This window comes from Mixophyes fleayi, chromosome 11 (assembly GCF_038048845.1).
Source record: "Mixophyes fleayi isolate aMixFle1 chromosome 11, aMixFle1.hap1, whole genome shotgun sequence".
NCBI classification, from domain to species: Eukaryota; Metazoa; Chordata; class Amphibia; order Anura; family Limnodynastidae; genus Mixophyes; species Mixophyes fleayi.
Genome location: NC_134412.1, coordinates 77,591,659 through 77,612,814, shown reverse-complemented (window position 1 = coordinate 77,612,814; position 21,156 = coordinate 77,591,659).

Genomic DNA, 21,156 nt, shown 5'->3' with positions numbered 1-21,156 from the left:
GGTTCTCAATTAAGGTGCACCCGTTCCCTATACTCAGTGAAAGCAGCCACTTTTGGTGGTGGTGCTACCTGCCTCTACTTGCGTAGCTCCACCTAGATATCTGCTAAAGTACATTGGTTTGGGGATCGCTGGTTGAAAACCTATACGTTTGTTCTGTGCATTCAAAGCAGTTGGGAAATAAGGTCCTTTGTGTTTAATTCCCTTTATCTCTGTGATGTCATCAGATCCTGGTGGCTTGATAGGGCGCAGTCTAATGAATCTTGGTTGCATGCACGCCATGCGGACGGCAGCTAGAGCAAGCTTGCCCAAGCTCCCACTGTTCTGCTGGACCCTCTGCATCCTACTGTCATCATCCTGGACATTGTCATGTCAGAGCTGTAGAAACTGCCTATCCTATTAACCCCAGCCAGGGGGCGGTAAAGTATCCTTCACCTCTTCTATTGCCCTGTACAATTTGGATCAATTGTTCCTTCCCACTCTCTCATTACATATCCTAACACACATTCATCTCTTCATCATGTACCTACAAAGTTTACACTCTCTCTTTTTCTTACACCACATTTCTCTCCAAACTCCTCTTCTCTCTCCGTCATCCTAATTCTCCCTCCCCTATTATTATTTCCCCTTCACTTCTTCCCTCCACGCCAGTCTGCACACATGAACTGTTTTGTCTGGTTAGGGCTAACAGCTACCTAGATAAATTTTTAGAACCGATAGGATAGAGGTCTTCACCAACAGCAGCTGCCTTTCCATAGAACTAGCTGCGTTCAAAGGTACTCGTATGCCCCTAGGACTTCACTCTAGCATAGTAAAAGTTTATTAATGGCGTCCGTAGCACAGAAGTGGAGGGTAACTGGAGTACAGGAGGCAAGTACCAGAGACAGAACAAAGGTCAGTAGCGAGCAGGATAAAAAGGCGCTCATCTCACGAATTCTAAAGAAACCATCTCTCGATCCAGCTTCTCTCTCCAACTACTGCCCTATTTCTCTCTTGCCCTTTGCCTTCAAACTACTTGCACTATTAGCGTACAAATGCCTGGCTCACTTCTCTCCTCTCATTCCATTCTCAACTTCTGCTCCCAACATTCCACTGAAACTGCTCTCACAAAAGTGATCAATTAACTACAGGCTGCAAATTCTAAGGGTCATTTCTCCATACTCATTCTCATGAAATTCTCTGCTGCTTTTTACACTGTTGATCACCCTCTTCACTTCCACACCGTTGACTCCATTGGCCTTCGTGACACAGTACTTTCCTGGTTTACATCCTACCTATGAAACTCTTTTAGTGTTTCTACCTCTGCCACATCCTCCCCACCCTCTATCTGTTGGGGTCCCACAAGGCTCTGTTCTTGACCCTTTACTTTTTGCACTGTACACCTCTTCTCTTGGGGAAGTAATTAGCTCATTCAGCCTCCGGTATCACCTCTATGCTAACAACACCTAATTCTATATCTCTTCCTCTGACCTTTCCCCTTATGTACTGTCTCGTGTAACCAACTGTTTCTGCTATCTCCACATGGATGTCCCAATGCTACCTAAAGCTCAACATTTCCAAAACAGAACTTATCATCTTCCCTCCTGATAGAGTCGCCACCTCCCCTTAAATCTGCCTCATTGTTAAGAAGACCACGATTTAATCAGTCTCCCAAGCCCGCTGCCTTGGTGTCACACTTGACTGCGCCCTCTGCTTTATTCTTCACATCAAGACTTTCTCCCAGTCCTGTCAACTCCACCTTAAAAACATTTGCTAGAATATGTCCTTTACTTACTCAACATGCTACCAAAATTCTTACCCATTCTCTCATCATCTCCCGTCTTGACTACTGTAACCTCCTGCTACACGGCATTCCTGACACCCATATATCTAGACTTCAATCCATCCTAAATGCTGCTGCAAGACTGATCTTCCTCTCTCACAGCTCTACATCTGCTGCACCACTTTGCAAATACCTACACTGGCTCCCTGTGTCCTCCAGAATCCAATTCAAATTACTCACTAATACCTACAAATCCTCAACACCACCACCCCTTCATACATCTCAAATCTCCTATCAAAATACTCTCCCTCCCACCCTCTTAGATCTACCTCTGACCTGCACCTTATCTCGTCTTTGGTAACCACCTCTCACCACGCCTGCAAGACTGCTCCCTCGCTGCTCCCCACTTATGGAGATCCCTACCACACCCTATCAGGCATTCCCACAGCCTTCAAATCTTTAGACGGACTTTGAAAACCCATCTCTTTTTAGAGCTTATCCCTGATAATACTATTCACACTAATGCACCCTCACAACTGTCCCAATCTCCACTCTAATTCCCACTTGCTCATCTTGTTTTAGCTGTGTCCTCTTCCACTTAGAATGTAAGCTCTCTAATGAGCAGGGTCCTCCATACCCTTTTGTTTTCATGTCTCCTTTATTTTGTCTACCTTGTATGTCCCTGTTTTATGTACTTCCTGTTTTCCCTACTGTACGGCGCTGCGGAGCACTGTGGCGCCTCACAAACCTACGATAATAATAATGTTGGTTCATTTCACAAAATAGCTGTCTCCCCTATGTATAGACATCAGTGTGTATAAATTCTTACATTGTTTTATATTATCAAGTATGAATGTAGAGTTTAGACATTATACATGTGCACCATCGCATGTGATTTAAAACAAACATGAACATTAGGAAACTTACCTCAATCCTCATAAAATGCATTCAGCATTCAGTCTTTCTTTACACCCAGTTCTCCTGTTATCTTTTAAGCTAGCGTAAAACAAATGATCCCTTTATTTTTAGTGTTAAGCCCTCATGTTTTGGCACTCCTGTGCTCAAAGGATCACAGCTATGCCGGCAATTAGGCCGGAATGCTCGGAATAAATTGTAGTGATTACCAGACTGTCAGGATGCATTAGGAAAGATAATGTTATTTAGCACCAATAACATTTTATCCTATTTCCCATAGAGGCTGAGGTCCCTTGTAGGTGACAGGTGATGTCACTTGTAATCCACATCTCTTAATAACACTGTATTTTAACCTTGTTTCAAGCCCAAATATCCTCTCACCAACTGTAATAATATAATTAAATCTGTGACAGAAAGCAAATCACATGAAACCATTGTATTACAAAATGAACTTGTTATCGCTCGTTTCATCTGCTATTTTGTTGGCAAAACAGCCTTGTCTACTTCTATCCACAAGAGATCATGGGTTATGTTGGTTACATTATAAACCTTCAAGCAGTGAATGGAAGGAAATAGACTGTCTATAAATGACACTTTGACATATGTATTCATGCAACTAAATTATATATTATATATTTCTGCATTATTGTTTGCTGATTTTTTTTCCAATAAATTGAAATTAATAACTTGTTAGAAGTGTTGTATCTTACCTCGTAATTAGTACAGACACAATAGCTTTGTCATGGCTTACTTTTTTGGCATAACAGTTTACTGGCTACTGTACTAAGAATGTTGTTTTATTGTTGTTATTGAGGTATATTAAACAACTTGGCTCCGTTGTTAAAAGGGAAATTGTACAAATAAAAAAGAAAAGGTATCAATCTATGGATTTCTGAAGGGGGGTTGCCCAGATACTGCCTATAAAAATGGAGATCCCTTACCTCTTTTACTAAATTGTATTAGACAAAAAAGATACAGGTACAACTCAGGAGAAGTTAGACACTTATGTTGGTGATATCAGTGTGTTCTGGATGTGTAGGATATGGTAATAAAATAATGACATAATAAATATATATAAAAATGATGTAGATATACTACTCTGCGTAGAGCGACATTTAATGGTGGCAGGGGCTTTCCAGATCTTGGCTTATATTATATAGCTACACACTGAGTCAAGCCGTAGCGTGGTTTGCAAGAGATCAAGGTTCACAGTGGATAGATCTGGAGTCCTCCTGTTGCAAAGTATCGTTTTTAGGTTCAGCACTGAACATTCCGGCAGGCGACAGATCTTCTTTCTTTCAGATCTTCTTTATTAAGATCACATACAGTCACTTCTTTCCCCTGTCAGATCTGGGACCATTGTAAATTTTATTTTGAGACCATCCGAGTCCTTTCCTCCATGATGCTTTGCTGGGAAAACCCTGACTTCTCCCCTGGAAAATGTCTCTCTTGCTTTGTATCCTGGTAGGACATGTGAATTAGCATGGTTGGGGATATACTGGCCTCAGGCTAATGCATTCCACTACTGATGCCGCGGGAGAAATTTGATTATCCAGCCGTCAGCCTGTTTGCTTACGTACAAGTGAGGCATATGTTGATTCCCTTCCTAAGCCTGATATAACAAGAACTTTAACCTCACTGGAGTCTCTGTGTTCACACACTCCTTCGAGGGGTATTATCTCCATTTTATACTATCTCCTCACCACCTCCAAACAGCCCACCACACTGGTGCATGAGCTTAGATGGGAAGCTGACTTGAACAAGAGGGTCTCCAAGACCTCTATTTCATCCCTTGTAAAAGAAAATGCCTTATACAATATACTTTCAATGGTACCACCTCGGACTTGTGCTGTAGGGGTTGTGTGGAGTGAGGGTCCTTTCTACACATCTGTTGGTCCTGCCCAAAAAATGCTCCTTTTTGGTATGATGTGGTCACCTTGATCAGTGATATCGCTAAAGTTTCGATTTCCAAATGCTCTTGGTCTTTTCTTCTGGGTTCCCCACTAGCTGTCCTGCACAGGTATCTTGACAGGGGTCAGCTCGGGATAAATCTTGGATTCCGGGATTGGGAAGAAATGATCTGGTCGGAGGAGAGGCGACGGTCATTGGCCGAGTGCAGGGAGCGAAAGGGAGTATGAATGGAGAGGAGGTTGTAGATACAAGGGGCAGCAGAGTGGGAGAGGGCCTTGTAGGTGAGGGTGAGGAGTTTGAAAATAATTCTGAAGTCAGTGTAAGGCAACACAGAGAGGGGAAGCAGAAGAAGAGCGGCATGAGAGGAAGATGCGTTAAGTATAAAACAAAGGGAGGCAAGGTGAGAGAGGGGGAGACCGGTGAGGATAAGGTTACAGTAACTAAGACCGGAAATGATGAGCGCATGGATAATTGTTTTAGTGGCATCCTGGGATAGGAAGGGCCGGATGCGGTCGATGTTCCATAGTTGGAAGCAACAGAATTGGGCAAGGGATTAAATATGGGGGGCAAAAGAGAGAACGGAGTCAAGGGTGACACCCAGGCAGCGGAGTTGGGGGACAGAAGAGATGGTGGTGTTATTAACAGTGATAGAGAGATCAACGGGGGGTTGAGAGGCTAGAAGGAGGGAAGACCATGAGTTCTGTTTTAGCAGTGTTAATTTTGAGAAAGCGTGAGGAGAGTATAGAAATCACAATCCACATAGATCTCCAAAGTGTTGGTCCCCTTTTATGGGAAAACTTACACCATGCAAATTTGTAAGTGTGCCTTCATAAATATATCACCCTTCATTGTGAGGTTTCCCTTTAGGTATAAAGCTTATTAGATTCACACTTGGAAAATGTATTTCTGAAAGTTCTTTGGATCTTCAGTAGAACCAGTGCCAGGTATCAGACAATGATCTCAAAGGTATTAATACCGGGAAAAATGAAACAATGGAAAAAATGATGTAGATAAAAATTGGAATAACATAAACATGAAACTAAATAGAGATAAAACATGATCACCAGCCAGAATGAGAGCTTACTAATAAGACATTTTAATAAAAATAACAAACCCACATATGAACTATGTTAACAAAATATGCACCTTAAGTTGCTACAATTTTTATAATATTAACAAAAATAAGTTTGATGAAAATAAAATTAAATTAAAATTCGACCCCTCAGTAATTGGTAGAACCTGTATGATTATACAATATGAAAGTGCTTATTTTTATTCTCTTCTTGTTCTGTGCTTGTAAGAATGGTACAAATGTGTCGACTTCACATTTATTTACATCACAGAGCTGAGATCAATTTCCTCTGCGACTGAGAGAGCATAAATTATATACAGGAGCTGAGCACAGAAATGCAAGAGTATCATACACTAACGACATTTATAGCACTATCAACATTTTATATCTGGAAAAGAGACTCTTCATTTTTTTTTCCGTCACAGCCCAGTATGGATCTAAATCCTTATGTGAATCATGAGAAACTGGAAAATATAACTCATTTTCCACCCACTTCTTTCAAAGCACAAAGGACAAAGGAAGCTACTCTCTCTCCTTGACAATGTTAACGTGGACAAATTTGGAAATGGAAAATTAAACTGTTCTCTTCTGCAGTTGTATACAATTAAGTCATGTTCTAGTGAAATGACACATATGCTGCCTTATAAAGCTGGCTATGGACTCATCAATGATATCAGGATCATCATCATCCCCATTTATTTATATAGCGCCACTGATTCCACAGCGCTGTACAGAGAACTCATTCACATCAGTCCCTGCCCCATTGCAGCTTACAGTCTAAATTGCCTAACATACACAGACAGAGAGATAGACAGACAGAGATTAGGGTCAATTTTTGATAGCAACCAATTAACCTACTAGTATGTTTTTTGGAGTGTGGGAGGAAACTGGAGCACCCGGAGGAAACCCATGCAAACACAAGGAGAACAGACAAACTCCACACAGATAAGGCCATGGTTGGGAATCAAACTCATGACCCCAGTGCTGTGAGGCAGAAGTGCTAACCACTGAGCCACCACGCTGCTCCTAGGATATTTGATAGATTTAGAACAAATTAGACTTACACTGTACATCAAATTAGCCAGATATGTACAGGCAAAATCCAACCAATGAGATTGCATTTAACCAGCCACAATGGAAAGATAGATCAGGAAATGATACACGTGGGTACATGTATGTTATTACATACGTGGCAATGTGTTTGACCAAATTTGCTACATATCCCTCCAACCACCCACATCTGACCATGTAAGCCCCTTTCATAAATGCAGCATTGAGAAGAGAACAGAACGTTGCTCCTGTAACACTTATATATCAGTGATATCATTTCACTTGGTTTTAAACTCAATGTGATTGTCAGCTCCTCTCTGTCAGGAGGCAAAGCTGATATTGGTTATTTTTAGACAGCTATGAATTATTACAAAACCATCTATAGCCAATGAAATTTCCCTTCGCCCAAAAGGAGGCATTTCATCACTCTTTTATCTGCAACCAGGGGGTAAATGTATCAAGGTGTGATTTTGCAAATCCAGAGATTTTCTCGGGAGAGTTGAAACTCGCTAATGTATGAAGCTGAGATATCATGTTAAATCGCCAGAGTTGTGCTTCTGTCAAAATCGCTATTTCCAAAATCGATAGAGATTAAACTCCCGACTGTTTGCCACTGCAGTTATACAAGTCTCCAATGTATGAAGCTGCGATTAAGAAAACTCAGGAGAGTTTACTTTCAAACACGCCAGATACAACACGCTGCATTCTAGCAGCTTGTTCTGTAACCCCATCACTGTTACACTGGTCTGCAATAGAGCCGGAGCTTCGGCAGCAGTAAAAACCCTCTATTCACTATTAACCCTAGCAGAGGCGGGCTGGCGAGTCTCAGCCCGGGGGGCGCACAGGCGGCCGCATCACATGACAGGCGATGCGGCCCGAACAGAACCAGCACTAGGCAAACCAGTGGTGGGGTGGTGGCACTATTTATAGTATTAGGTGATTGGCTCAAAAATTGGCTGTAAACCCTCCAGTGTGTACTTAGCCTATTATGTCTGTGCAAAATCCAACCAATGGGATTGGATTTAATAAACCCCATTGGAAAGGCAGATCATGGAGATTATACATATTGTAAGTGTAAGATATAACTAAATCTGTATATGGATGTATGTGTATACATTATTTGTGCTCATGTGCTGTAGGAAAGCACATATTACCACCCCTTATATAATGTTCTGCTCTGAATTTCTCATTTATTTGCCTATGTTAACATCCAGGGTTGAAGGAATTATTTTATGTGGAAAAAACACCTACCACGCCAATAAATTCAGCACAGATAACTACAATATTTAAATATGTGAGAAGTCCGAAGCATTTGGTACTCGGTGATGTAGATCATGTTGGAAAGTAAGCGAAGATTCCCGATGCACATTCACCTTACGTCAATGATAGCTCTATGTTGGCTCGGTGACTTAAGGTAACTAGTATAATGATCCAGGACCCTCTCCTCCTTTATAGATTACTTCCCAGTCTTCTTTATATTTTATTTCCAACCAACTGGTGTAGGATAAAGCTTTGCTGGGTTTCCATCAAAGGTATTCTTGTGTTTAATCCAGGATTTCAACTTCCTGTGTCAGCAGCTGATCTCCCACCAACATGGAAAAAATGTAGAGACAATTGTTTTTCGTTCAAAGTCAAAGGTTATGTGTTAATTTTGTTTGATTCCTGGTTAAGAGTCAGAACGGATTTAAAAGAAAGTAAGACAGACGTCAAGAAGTCTTAGGCTCAGACATTTTATAGACCTTTATAAATATATTTGCATTAAAGAACGAATAATAAATCTTTATACATATATAAAAGAAGAAGTTTGTTTGTTTTCTTGTTTGTTTGTTGGCGAATATCTTCCGCAGCTCTCTAGGTAAAGCCGCCAAATTTTACATAGTAATTTTGTATCGAAAAAGTAAGCTGTTAGACCACAAAGTGACATAGTGACATTGCAACAATGCGACAGAGTGACAAATATTGAAAACAGAATTTTTTGGTTGTAAACAATTGTTTGACGGGTGGAAGGAGACCTCACCACAACACGATAAAACGACAAAGTAACAAATCTTATTTTCTAAATTGCAGTTTTGGTCTATTTACCAATTAATTTGCTAATATATAAAGACTGCTACACATTACAAATCGGACCCGTGCAACGCCAAGTGACCCTGATTGTTATAAATAATTATATATACAGGGAACAGGTTATGCTGACAAAATACTAAGTTACTTAAGTCCTACAGATAAAAAAAATCTGCTTTAGATGGCGTGCTGCGGTGTTGAAACCCAAATTATCTTTCAACCTCTTATACCAAATATACTCGTAGACTAGATTTGTGTTAGGCTTTGACACCATTAACATTGGCATGGCAAAATGGAAAGAATATTTTCGCAATTTGAACTCAAAGATATTTTTACAGTCAATGTTAACATGGACAAATAACTGCTGTCCAGCTCTTACAAGGAAATTAGTTTTAGAAAGACTCCCTAAAACCTACCTCACCCCAAATTTGAGGTTCACTATAGGAGCCATATTGAACACTAGGGGATATATCTACTAAACTGCAGGTTTGAAAAAGTGGAGATGTTACCTATAGCAACCAATCAAATTCTAGCTGTCATTTATTTAGTACATTCTGCGAAATGACAGCTAGAATCTGATTGGTTGCTATTGGTAACATCTCCACTTTTTCAAACCCGCAGTTTAGTCAATATACTCCTAATTGTTATAAATGTCACCTAATGCAGAACTTCTGCACAGTTTGTGGGCATGTCCCACGTTTTAGGAGTTTTGGGAGACCATACAGAATTATATACAGTTCTCACTTAAAATGCCATTTAACATAACAGATAACAGCAATCTGTAACAATCACACAAGAGAGTCAAAGCACAAATTGACTATAGGAAACAAAAAAACTATTGACGATATCCGCAGCAGCGTCAAAAATGCAATTGTGTCACAATGAATATCCCTAATCTTAGTATGATGACTAAACGTCTTTCGTATTTATTCCATATTTATTCCATACGGACGGGATTAAAACACACAGCAATAAAGGAAAACTAGCACCTGGTTACCATACAAGTGATCTTCCGGAAAAATTTCATGGTACAACCTCAAAATACTGGCAGGCACCTCCCCCCTATAACTCATTATTTGAAGTACAAGGTGACTCTACTTGGGTTTCGCATGTTCCTCAAGGATGGTGTTTGAAGCAGCAGACAAAAGGAAAAGAACGGAACAACTTGTCTCAATATGTTTATTTGCACAGAGCTGGTTGAACAGACAATTTCTATTTCATGGTTGTATTCTCATTACATGCTACAGATGTTTTGTGTTCTACACCCACAAAGATTTTATATGTTTTCCTGTTATCCATTTGGAGTTTCTAATAAACAGTTTATAATTATATATATATATATATATATATATATATATATACACATATATATAAAAATATATATACACATATATATAAAAATATATATACACACATATATATTACCACCCATTTAAGGAAAGCTGCCTCCATACGTGGAAGAGGTGTTTTTGTGGACATATTTGGTTTACTATACATATACAATACTGTTGTGAGCGCCATCTGTTTATTGTTGTATATTTTCTACATATATATATATATATATATATATATATATATATATATATATATATATATATATATATATGTCTATAATATAAATGTCTAGTGGCGTGTGTTAGTCTGTCTGTGTGTGGAAAAAATAAAACCAAGCTGCAGCGCCACCTGCTGGGCGGAGTTATACACTGACCTACTAAATTCTTAGTGTGTGTGGAAAAAAAAATTCAGAAAGGGCTGAAATTTGGTATACTAAAATGTTTTTAATTTGTTCATTTAATTTGTTAATTGTTAAAAGTGTTTATAAAGATTTAAAATATATATATATATTTCTTGAAGGAGAAGTGACAGTTGGGAGTGGTTGGTGGATGCCGGGGGTGACAGTGGGGTGTGGTTGGTAGTTGAGGCCTGGGCTATGGCCTAAATGCATGACAAGAACCTTTTTAACACCTTAAGTAGCTTGATTTGACTAGAATGCATGAGTATCATGCATGGGTTAACTTGTGTATATATATATATATATATATATATATATATATATATATATATATATATATATATATATATAAACACAAATATTTATACATACATATACACATATATACACATACATATATATACATATGCATATATACATATTTATATATATACGTATTCATATTTATATATATACATATACATTATATATATATATATATATATATATATATATAAATATATATATATATATATATATATATATATATATATAAAACTGTCCCTTTAAAGGCTATTACGTCCAATCTTGAGCCCTCTATGCATCACCTGTTTGCAAAATAACTAAATCACCTGTTTTTGTTTTAGTGCTTGGCCCGTGTACGCCTGTATCTTCCCAGCCGTATTTAATCTATAATTAGATACCTTCGGAGCGTGAAATATGTCCTGCTACCCTCCAGTATGATATTATTTCTGCTGTCTATTCTTTCTCCGATTTCAATGCTTCAATAAATCTGAGTTTTACAGTACCTGCTCTATGTGGCAATTTACTCCAAATCTTCCAGTATGCTGCAGATCACTGTAACAGGCTCTAAGGCATAATAGTGCTTAACAAACCTGCCTCTGACTGTGGGGAGGCTTTATTGCTTTGAGTCATAGGAATAAGTTGGACAAATGAATCCCCCATTGAACCAGGGCGAAGCTGTAAATCATAAACTAATAAAAATTATTTTAGACTTCTACAGGCGCATAGACAAGCAACGCAACCCTTCCTTTTAGGGTAGGGTCACCTCCTACATCAAATATACAAATAACCAAAAATAGAAAAAGGATAATGGGCGCCTACTCGAGTCAGAGCACAAAAACAATAAATGACAAATTCTTAAATAGACAATTTCTGTAAAACGTCTTTCTCTGCATCCAGTCCAAGACAGAGGAAAAATAAGGACCGAGGGCCTGATTCATTAAGGAACTTAAATTAAGAAGTTTCTTATTTAAGTCTCCTGGACTAAACCATGTTACAATGCAAGGGGTGAAAATTAGTTTTCTGTTTTGCACATAAGTTAAATACTGGACACAAATATCAACTTTAAATTTCAGTGTACAAATAAGCTATCAAGTGCTAATAAGTGCTACATGAAAAAACAGTCAGTATTTGACTTATGTGCAAAACAGAATACTAATTTGCACACCTTGCATTGTAACATGGTTTAGTCCAGGAGACTTAAATAAGAAACTTCTTAATTTAAGATCCTTAATGAATCAGGCCCATAGTGTAATACTGTTGATATAGTTAAAAATCAATGGATATTTATTCCACTCACATAAAAAAACATATAAAGATGTAAAAAATATCACTTCATTGACAATTCCATACACAGACGTACAGATATCCATACCAGATATAAAATGGTATAAGGCATCCACATTACAGACAGTGCCCGTCCGGAATAAGAACTGCTGGATCTGGAGATTAAGGAATATCCTGTATTGCTTATGGAGAATGTAAATGTTTGGTCTTCCCCATCAATGTACCAACAAGTTACTTACAGTAAGTATGTAGTGACATTTTCATCCATCAGAATAAATAGAGATCATTAAAAATCTGGCATCTTCTTGATACTAAACAATACCCAAGTGGACAATGCTCAATCAATTTATAGGCTCATAGCAGGTGCGTGAAAGGGTGGGGTTATCCTGAAAGGAACAAACACAGAGAAAAATTCCCCAGCACACTGCTATAGCCAGCAAAGGAGCTGCCATTTCTACTTGTGCATAAAAATGCAAAAGTCTTAGTTGCACACATTTGCAAATGTATGTTTAAGCCACCCGCCTCTCCACGGCACTTTTGCTAATAGGGTGGTCCTAACTCTAAACAGTGAGAGTCCCATTTATTTAGCCCATACATATATGTGTCTTTTAATTGAGAGCTAACTTACCAAGAGGTACCGCAGAAACCTCCAAATGCCAATACAGCGCCTGCACCCCCCTCAGCTACTGACACCAACATGCCTCTTAGACAAACAATACAGAAGTGGGAGTTGCTCAATCAACTTATAGGCTCATAACAGGTGCTTGAAAGGGTGGGGTTATCCTAAAACGAACAAACACACAAAAAAATTCCCCCAGCACACTGCTATAGCCAGCAAAGGAGCTGCCATTTCTACTTGTACATAAAAATGCAAAAGTCTTAGTTACACACATTTGCAAATGTATGTTAAAGCCACCCGCCACTCCACGGCGCTTTTGCTAGAAGGGGGGTCCTAACTCTAAACAGTGAGAGCCCCATATATTTGGGCCATACATATATGTGTTTTTAAATTGAGAGCTAAATTACCAAGAGGTACCCCAGTAGACTCTAAATGGCAATACAGTGCCTGCACACCCCCTCAGCTACTGACACTAACATGCCTCCCAGACAAACAATACAGAAGTAGAAGTTGCTCAATCAATCAAATCTTCTTGATACTACCCTGTTGCCTGTACAACTACCTAACCAATGTTTTGAGACACTAGAATAATGGTGGGGCCCTAGGACCAAATGTGGCCTACCATACCCTCACCTACAGTCCCCAACTTATCCCAGTTTAATGCCCTGTCAGTTCTTTTCTCTGCATTATGCCTTGACAATTACAGCTCTTATTATTTCCTTTATACCCCTTGCTGTTTAATCTGCGGCCCCAAATCTTATTTTGAGATTGAGGGTAACATTCGGCCCTTCTGTAGGCTTTTTAGAGGCTAGAGGGCTAGAGGGCCATCCATGTGGCCCCCGAAGTATATCAGATTGCCCGTCGCTACTTTAGAGGTTTGCAAACGTCTTTCTTACTATGTTTAATCCCTTCTGTTATGGTTCTCACATTGGAAGACATTCTGTGATAATTGCATTTTTATAAAGTCATCAATAATAAAAAATACTTACAGGGGCCGACAACCCTGCTCTGTGTATATAAAGTGACCACCCAGCTCTCCAAAAAATACAACACTAATTCCTTAGCTGCTGTTAACTTACAATTGCAGTAACTGGTAGCAGATATGGAGGTCACTGCAATTCATCTGGGAGAAAACATAAAGGGCTAGATTTACTAAACTGCGGGTTTGAAAAAGTGGGGATGTTGCCTATAGCAACCAATCAGATTCTAGCTGTCATTTTGTAGAAGGCACTAAATAAATGAAAGCTAGAATCTGATTGGTTGCTATAGGCAACATCCCCACTTTTTCAAACCCGCAGCTTAGTAAATTTAGCCCAAAGTGTCAATTGGGCATATTTAATAACATTGGATACAGCGTTATTAATTTTTTTTTCTCATAGCAACCAATCATTTATCAGACTGCTTTTTGCAGTGCAGTGTTACTAATGGAAGCTTATATCGAATATGTTGCTATGGATTACAGTTCCTGTGTCCTGCTTGTGCTACTTTAATAAATACGGAATATTATTCGGAATATGTTGTCGCTATATAAATAAATGATGGTGATGATGATGAATAAGCCATAATATATTTCATTTAACTACATGACTGCATAAAATAAGTGGATTTAGGTATTGCCAGATACCAGGGAATATTCGGTAGGCTGGATAGGTTTGGCTTAATTGTAATAATGTAATGTTTTAGTTTGACATCCACTTGCTTTGAGAAATTGGAAAGATGTTCAAAACATGGAAACCCGCTGTGAGGGGCTATGGACTGCTGCAATATATTGTGTTGCAGCTTAGTGCTTGTCTATAGACAGATCTCTGCTAGATCACTCATTCATGCACTGCATACATGGAAAGGAAAGATTGTTTGTGTCCATCAATATGAAATAATAATGCAACAAACTAAAAAGTCAATAACCAGAGTAGATGAGACATCCCAGAGTACACAAGTGATCGCTAAATTATTCCAGATGACAATCCATTTTTTAGTTTTGGAAAGGTAGTTTTAACATCCAGGAGACTAATCTAGCCATGTAATGCACAATGTGAGAAATACAATCCTACCGGCAAAGTGTACCCGGGGGCAGTTTGGTCAATCTATCTGCAGAATGAAGCTGTAAATCATAAAGGCCCTATTAAAATTGTCCACTGCCAACCACTTTATGGCATCAGATAAAAGGGTGGCCATATGTTTGCTATTATATTGGACTGGTTTTTAAAACTACTGTTCGGAATGTACATCATAGTTGCTCTGCTCTCCCGGAATGTCCAGGAGACTCCCAGAGGAGCAGAGCAACCTCCCGGTTCCTGGCCCGTTTGGTTACTTGACTGGTGGGGACGGGGCTTAGTGACGCAGTTCAACAGTCATTGCGGCCTCCACTCAAATAGGCCAAACTGACTGTGACACGTTAGGGGGTGGAGCGAAGTGACTTGTCCTGCTTGGCCACACCCCAAAAAAAATCGCCAGTGAGATCTACCCTCCTGGAAGGGAGGTCTCAAAAGTTGGCATGTATGATGTACATACCAGCCTAATAGTTCAGAGTTAAGATATGCTCAGAGTTGGAGGAGATCAGGGGGTGCATGTATCAAGCTGTGAGATTCCGGTGGGTTTGAAAAGTGGACTTGTTGTTTTATGTGAGTGGAATAAGTATCCATTGATTTTTAACTATATTGACAGTATTACACTATGGGGTAAATGTATCAAGCTGAGAGTTTTCCGGCAGGTTTGAAAAACCAATCAGATTCTAGCTATCATTTATTTAGTACATTCTACAAATTGACAGCTAGAATCTGATTGCTAAAGTCAACATCTCCACTTTTCAAACCCGCAGGAAATTCGCAGCTTGATACATTTACTCCCAGGTCATCATCATCATCATCATCTCTTCATCATATTTTTAGGCACTCTTTGCACAATGTAACATTTTATTTGCAAATACAGTATATCACTAGTTGTGAACTCGTGTTAAGTTTGAACATACTACAAAGACTGTACACTCTAATAACACTGTGGAAAACAAAATCCATCGACACTGAACAACTGAGGATGCTGAAATTGTAGGGGTCTATAAACTATCAGGCATAAAAACACAATCCACTTTTAGCTTTGTATCAAATCTTTTCACTTTTGCAACCAAAAAAATCTTGTGCCTATGTTGTATGCAAATAGAAAGTATAGTACGTGAAAAGTCCTAAATTCATTGCGCAACACTTTCACTTTCATGTAATGAATTGCTTTCACCTGAATCTGCTCACCAGATTTTGGTGACAAAATGATTCTGGGACAGTGGGATTCAAGCAAAAATGTACCTAGATCTCATTATAATCTATAATTACTGTATTTTATAAATAAATAATAAACTATAAAAACAGGTAATATTAAAATATATATATTTCCCCAAACCCATCTCATCCCTGGAACTTCTCCAGGTTAAACAGATGGAATTTATCTACGGAAATAATTTATCAATGGAGGAAAGCCTTACTTCTGTAGAAAATAAGTGTTTCTGGCAGCAAAATGGCTTTTTTCTGCTTAGGCCTATATATTATGTTACGTATGTCTAGTCGCTATCCAATAACGATTGTCCACTTCCAGTGATGTGGTTCCAAAGCACAATATGATTTAATAAAGTAGCAGAATAACAAGTCAGAATAAAATAAGTACAGCCGTTACTTAGCAGGCGCCCTGGATCCAGTATACAGTCATTCAGTCCTGAAGTCTGTGGTCAATGTGACTGAATACTGGTCCCAAAACTCCTGCTTATTTACAGTCAGTGATACAGTGAAAGCAATACAGATGATTTGCCATTTTTCTATAGGTTCAGGCTTCAGGAAGGTCCAGTGTAATGCAGGTCATTGGCCAGTTCAAATGATGCCATCCAAGGGTGGGGGTCAGCTCTCCAGAAGATGCATACTAATCTTCCCACCAAGAACCGGTCCAAACCGGTCTATTAGCATTACACACAATACCATACATGATCATTTATTCCCTATAATCCATAACTAGCATACGCAAGGTGCGATCCTTTCGGCGATTGAACCGGATGTCTGCGGATAAATAGGGGGTTAGAATGATACCAAACAATATGTGTTTCCTGACACCTGAACCTTAGATCTCACTAACATGTATATAACATTACAATGTTTCACCATAAACTCTGCTACATTTCAGTACAAATAACTATGTGTTGTAACTAATTTTAAAGTGAGCTAAATACAAGTGTATATGTTCATGTGAATGTGTGTATAAGTGTTTCCCACTTGTAGCGGTTAACAACGCTTCTCCATGCCGTAGCGTACTAGTCGCATAGCTTCAGACATAGACAATCGGATTGTTACATATTAATTTGCAATGACCATATCCAATTATCTGACTTCGACAATTAGGAGGGTTACCATCTCAGCATGGCATTACCAGAAGAGACCTGAAAAAAATGTTTTATTGCTAAATCATTTTTTTAGTGTAGGTCTTTAAAAATGAATACAGCTATTCTAAAACAGCAATCACCGTTTGCATTCACAGCTGACAGCCTGAAACGACTGTCCTCCTACAGCAGAGATCCAGTTGCGTGCAAAGACAGACATGCAAACAGTTTACATTTGCATAATATTAATATAGTCATTCACATATACGGTTGTATAATGGCCATTAAAATTCAGCATTTTGTTTCTATTTAAATGGTTGCATAAATTTGCATTTTCATATTTATAATACACATGCACTGGGTTTTATTATAATTGTCGTCATTGTATGGGTGCTTAGATGGTTCTCGCATTATCACAATACATAATGAACAAAACAAGCAGTCAGGCCTTCATGATGACCTTCATGAAGCCTAAATATGCCCACTTATACTCTCAACCAAAGCAAACATTGGAAGGATTCATTTTATTTTCCCTAAAGCCTCAAAATGCCTCAGCTTCAATTTAAACAGTAATCTCTATAGAACATAAATGTGAATGATATATAATAAATTAATTTTCGCATAGCAGTAGACATCAATTTTACATTAACTGCACAGTACAACTTCCTTTTATTCTATGGGTACATGATGGACCACTGCACAGAACTACTCCTCAATGTCAGTATTCTGCATTTTGTTAGGTACAGTATGGACAAATGCACTGTCGAAGTCAGCAAATTGGATAAAGTCATTTCAATTAAAGTCGAGCAAACTTGGTTGTCTTTGTCTGAAAAGATGCGTACGGTACGCTATGGCGTACAAGGGCACGCTACGGCGTGAAAGGGCGTACGCATCCACTACACGTGGCAGCAACAGTAATTGGTCTTTTACCATACATTCACACAAACACGCATACTTATAAAATAGTACACATTAATGGTAGTTGCAACACATAGTCAGTTATGTCGAAATATAGTAGTATTTATATGTTATATTAGAGTTACATGCATATTAGTGAAATACACGGAACGGGTTGAAGGAATCACATCATGAGTGGTATCATAATAAACCTCTTAACATTTCCTACTGTTTGGTTCACTCTGCGAAGGAATCGCAGAATGCATACACAAGTTATGAATGATAGGGAATTATGAACTACTTAAGACTAAGGAATCTTGGCGGGAAGAGCAGAGCATATCCCCTGGAGAGGTGACCCCCTCCTTTGGATTCCTTAGGATGAACTAGCCAATGATTGACAACCCCTTGGACCTTCCTGAGACCTGGACCAATAGATGCAAGCTATACCATCTTCATTGTATTACTGTATTTCGGTGTGTATATAAGCAGCAGCTTCACATTAGTGTTCAGACATCTTGTCCCCAGACTTCAGGATTGAATGACTGCACACTGGATCCAGAGCACCTGCGATAAGTAACGGCTGTATTTATTATGACTTCGCTTAAACATATTATACTACTTTTTGCGAATAAATCTTTGTGCGTTGGAAACACAAATCGAGGTTCGACAATCGTTATTGGTTAGCGACAATACGCACATAACAGCACAGTACCACTTCTCTTACTCCAGCGGTTTCCAAAGTGTTCCCAGGGAGCTGTGGCGATGTGACAGTGGTTCCGGGACCCAGCATCCTCCTCACTCCTCCTTGTTCCCTTCTCACTGAATGTCGGGGGTGACATCATCAGGTCCAACATATTCAGTGAAGATTGGTGCAGAGAGGAGCCTGAATAAAGTAGACAGGCAAGAGAAGACAGAAAAAAGAAGGCCAAGTAAGGTAAATAAAGGAACGGAGGGGAAATGGTGATAGGAAACAGAGACTCACAAGCCTTGAAAAAATAATGGAGACCCTAAGGGTGCAGCAAACTGAAAACATTTGGGAACCACTGCCTTAGTCAGAGTTCTGCAAATGTACAGTGTCATTTTCCCAGGAGCCCCATTTCCTGACTACCCTCAGTGTACTATTTGCATGCAAGTAGCTCTTCTGCATTCTAATTCCACATTCTATTCTCAGATTAATGAATCATCGAGTAGGGAATGAAAATAGTAAATACACAACTGACAAGAAATCAATATATTGTTCTCAGAAACCAGGCAAGTTGGGTGAAGTGACACATGAGAAATTAACCTTGGATCTTCCCTGATTAATAATTAAAGTTGACTTTGGGGACTGTGATTATTGAAGCTATGGCAGCTTTAATGTGGTTAAGTGTCAGATTTATAATCACTGTTAATATTTACAGTATTCAGTGGCAAGTAGCTCAGAATTATTAATGGATTATAAAAGGGGGATGCATTAAAATAGGAGGATGGAGTGTTTACTAGGAGACCTAGGATTGTAAGGTGTCAATACTTTTCCCATGAAAAACTAAGTGATGCAAATATGACCTTGACAGGACATCAAGGAGCTGTTTGTTTTGCTTTCTTAGCCCTTTACATCAAATAGGTAACACGTTATCAGTGCTATACTAGTGGTTGTAAGATTTGATGGAAAGCAGCCTTTGCATGGGGAAGCCATCATCATCTTCATTTATTTATATAGCGCCACTAATTCCGCAGCGATGTACAGAGAACTCATTCACATCAGTCCCTGCCCCATTGGAGCATACAGTCTAAATTCCCTAATATAGACACACACAGGCAGACAGACAGAGAGGGAGGGAGACAGACAGACAGAGACTAGGGTCAATTTTGATAGCAGCCAATTAACCTACCAGTATGTTTTTGGAGTGTGGGAGGAAACCGGAGCACCCAGAGGAAACCCACGCAAACACAGGGAGAACATACAAACTCCACACAGATAAGGCCATGTCAGGAATCAAACTCATGACCCCAGTGCTGTGAGGCAGAAGTGCTAACCACTAGGCCACTGTGCTGCCAATAAGCCAGTTTAACAAGTATAGTAGCACCACTTGTTCCAACACAATATACCCGTTCTGTTATTTCAAGATGGACAGAACAGTCTAAAAGAATTAAACAGATCTTTATTATTTGAATTTGAATGCATAACTTGCACAATGGATTCATTTATAAAATAAATTGTATTTATTTTTAAGCTTTATTTTTATAGTTTTTAGCAAGTGGAGCTGAAATCAGGGGGCAAATGCAAGAGTTAGGCTGGCCTGCAAACCCCTCACAAATCCAAATCAGGTTGCGCAATTTAATCCCCCCCCACACACATAAAAAAATATATCCAGAAGCAAATTTTGCATTAGGATTTGCTCCTAGCTGTAATTCAGCCACTTGGGGTGCACCACAAGCTACTGTAAATTGGTTTTGCATCGGGGCACTTAAATGGTTCACCTAGTGCACCTGATGTCTACACATAATGGAAGCAGGAATTTTTTGCGATAAACCTATGTTAATTGCAATCTCTCAGCCCATTAAGAAGAGGGGATATCTCTGAGGCATAAGGAATTTGATGTGTACACACAGAGGACCTCATTTAAACACTGTCTGGATCCACAATAAAAAACATGCTGGGCCTGATCCATTAAGGAAAGGAAAGCAAAAAAAATGAGTAACTTTGTACCTTGGCAAAACCATGTTGCAATGCGAGGGATGCAAATTAGTTTATTATTTTGCACATAAGGAAAATACTGGCTGTTTTTTCCCGGAGGACACAAATACTTGATAGCTTTGTTTTTACACTGTAATTTAAAGTTGGACTACGACATGCTCTACCCCAACTATAAATCTGTCCCCACGCTTTAAATTTAGCTCCCCCTCCAATGCAACATGGTTTTGCCAAGGTGAAAAGTTACTCTTTTTTTTGCTTTACTTTCCTTAATGATTCAGGCACGTTGGCTTTTCAGCTGGGTGCTTAGGTGGACCCTGCAGTGCATTATCAAGGTGCACACCTTCTCTCCACTCCCAAGAGACCACAGACTAAAAATACCCTTGAGTTTGCGAAGAGGTAGAGGAGACATTGGGACTGTTTATTCCATGTGGCAGTTTTGTGTGCTAATCTTATTATTACATTGTTTGCAATGTGCCTACACATGAGCCTCATTAAAAGTACAGATCAATAGCTGCTATTTATTGCATGTAGATGACACAT